Genomic DNA, 3076 nt, shown 5'->3' on the forward strand with positions numbered 1-3076 from the left:
CCCCTCTCACCTTTTCACCTTTTCACCTTTTCTTCTTGGCACCCCCCCCCCCCGCCCCCAGGCCGACGGGCTGCACCTCTCGCCGAGGCGCGGCTACCCGGAGCTACTCGCCCAGCTCGCCAGGCTGTGCCCGCCCCTCGCCGCCACCGCTGTGCCCGCAAAGCCCTTTACGGGCGGCGGCGGGCCCGGCGCAGCGGCGGGGCGGTGGTGACGCTGACCAGGACTAGAGTATGTAGCGGCGAGGCGGAGCGAGCCACAACTCACACTACACTTGTCAGTCGGGGGGGGGGGGGGGGGGATGGCTGCGGAGTGCTCCAGCCATGTCTACTAAGGATGGCTACTTTCCAGTCATGTCTACTAAGCTGCCGTGTGTGCAATGCAGCCATCGAGCTGGACCCGGAGGTATGGCTGAGGTCAGTGTAGCTAGCTCTTAGCTAGCGCTGTGCGCGCGGAGCGCCCGGGCGCGAGCACATGACGCAGAGCTGCGCGCGCAAACATCGACCGCGCGCACGCGGTGATGGAGACGGGCTGCGTGGTCTGTGCATCTGCGCAGGCCGCAGCCAGGCCGGGTCCAAGACTCGGGTCGCCTACTCGCTGCCCCGGCCGCCCGAGCCGCCGGAGAGGGACCCCCGACATGGTGTACGCGCCACGGGTCCCCTCCAGGGCACCGAGACCGTGGCGACGCAGGACTGGCTCGCAAACGAGCTGGCCGAGCACGGAGAGAGATATCGCGATGCGGCATACCGCGACCGCATAGTGCTGCACCTGATGACGGCCGCCGGCGCCTCGGCGCCGGCCGACGCCGTCTTCTTCACGGCCAACGAGGCGATGCAGACCTCTCGCGCCCGACCTCCGTGTGTCGGCCGAGGACGACGACGAGGATACCAACGCTCCGAGGAGAGTATTCCGACGACCCTCTGCTCGGAGCTAACTAACACCAGACACGCACACGACGCACACTCTAACTCGACGTCACTACTCAGGGCCCCCCAACTCAGGGCCTCCCCACCCTCCCTCCCTCGATCCGGAGGGGCTCCTCCCTCCTCTCGGCCCTCCCTCCCGTTCGTTCTCCGCTGGTTAGGCAGCGGCTGCGGGGCCCGCCTCCCCCTCCTTCGCTTCTTCGGTCGTGGCCCCGCCCCAGCCAGCGCGCGCGGTCTTCTTCCTCTTTTGGTACTGTGTGTGGGTGTGTCTGTGGCGCACCTGTGTCGAACCTGTGAACATGAAGTAGCCCGAGAGCGATGTGCGTGTGTCCGCGTTGCGTTTGTTTTCATAACATCTTGTGGCACTTGGACTGCAGTCATCAACCTCACATCCAGGGCCGGGGAGCTGAGGAGCGCACCCAGCGGGCCGGATGATCGGGATCGGGTTGCGGGCAAGATGAAGAGAGCCCTACTCGAGTAGCCCTGGGGGTGCGGTTTGCACGTAAAATAAACACGGGTCTCCGAGGGTTAGTACCGCGCTCCAGGTTTCCCCTAGCAGCAGAACGCCCCCTCTACTCGGAGCTAGTAAACACCAGACAAGGACACGCGACGACACACACTCCCCCTTGCCGACGTCGTCATCTGAAATTCTTTTCCTCGGAAAAATCTAGCTCGGCGGACAATATCCAAAAGTGCATCGCGAATCAGCGGCGCCCGCATTTGATCGTACGGCGGCGACGGCGCTGCTGGCCGCGGCGGGCACTGCTTGCACGCCGTTTGCCACGTGTCAGTCGAGGAAACGCGACGCACCCCAAAGTTTCTGCAAAGGTGCCGCCCCAGCCTGCCCCGCCGCTCCGCCGTCTCTCCCGCGCGCGAGCACGCTGCGCCGCGCCACCGACAAGCGCTGCGCCGCGCAGCAGAGACGGTCTGCCTCCAAGTGGCCACACAGCTCGCGCTCCATCCTCGTACATGCATACGGGCATGTGCATGTTCCGGCTTCCCACACTCTCACTCCCAGCTGCCTCCTTCGCTCGCAGGTGTCGCATTCGGCACTCACACCAGTGCATCCGAGCCCACCCCTGCGCAGCGTGTTGGCCGTGTCCCCTCCGACAGATTACGAGAGTACCTTACCGTCGGCCGACGGTAATCGGTTTACCTCCGTGCTGGCCCCTCGCAGGCATGGCCAACACGGTTCTCCACCTGTGCGTCTTGGCCGTCGCCGGCTCGCACTCTGGCGCCGATGCACTGTTCTCAACCGGCGAGTACGAGTCCTACATGACCGGGCGCGGACCGCTCTTTGGTTCGACCGCGCTCTTCAACCCCGAGCCTGACCCGGGCGTGCCCGACCCGCCCAACGTGGGTGAACATTTTATCGCAATGGCTGTTCGGCACTACCAAAAGGGAGACGACGACAACATACTCGGCGACGACGACAAACTCCTTCTCCAATTTCTGACGCTGAGGAGTCCGAACGCAACCGCTGCAACCGTTGCCGATGGTGAACGCAGCACTCGCTCAGCTGGCGGTCCTGAGGGGGAAGCGATGGTAGCCGCCCTCGGTGCCGCGGAATCTACTGTTGGCGACCTCCACACTGCTTTGACGAGCTTCCTCGCAGAAGTGGGAAGTGCCCAGAACGAGATCGACAGTTTCAAGCCGGAGACCTACGGCCCCAGGGAAGAGAACCCTGGTGCACCTGTTCGCGGGGTTCCGCCCCACTAAGCAGGGCAACCTCTCTCGAGGCGGCTAGACTCTATCTCAAGCTCTCGCCCACCCGTGTCGAGTACCGAATAACGCAAAAAAAGAAATTTTCTTGTGCGCGCCTTTTTTCCGGCAAGGCCGATCGAGCATTAGCGTGTCATCGTCATCAACTCCTCCTCCTCCTCCTCCTCACGATTGCGACCACGCGCACTATTCAACACGGTCACATCCCCGCCGCTGCTACCACACGCACCTCCTCCGCGTCGGAATAGTTGATCCACTGGCCCGTGCGGGGGTTCTGCCACGCCACAAAGAGCACCTACGGCCGTCGCCGCGCGCTCTGAGGGACGCAGGCCCTCTGTGGGAGAGGCGGCCCGACGGCCCCGCGAGCACCAGGTGTCTGCAGCCGGAGGCTGCGCTCGCACCGACGCAGACGCGGCCATCCCTCTGCGTCTTTC

The sequence above is a fragment of the Emiliania huxleyi genome (genome assembly GCF_000372725.1).
Source record: "Emiliania huxleyi CCMP1516 unplaced genomic scaffold EMIHUscaffold_92, whole genome shotgun sequence".
In the NCBI taxonomy this organism is placed as follows: Eukaryota; Haptophyta; order Isochrysidales; family Noelaerhabdaceae; genus Emiliania; species Emiliania huxleyi.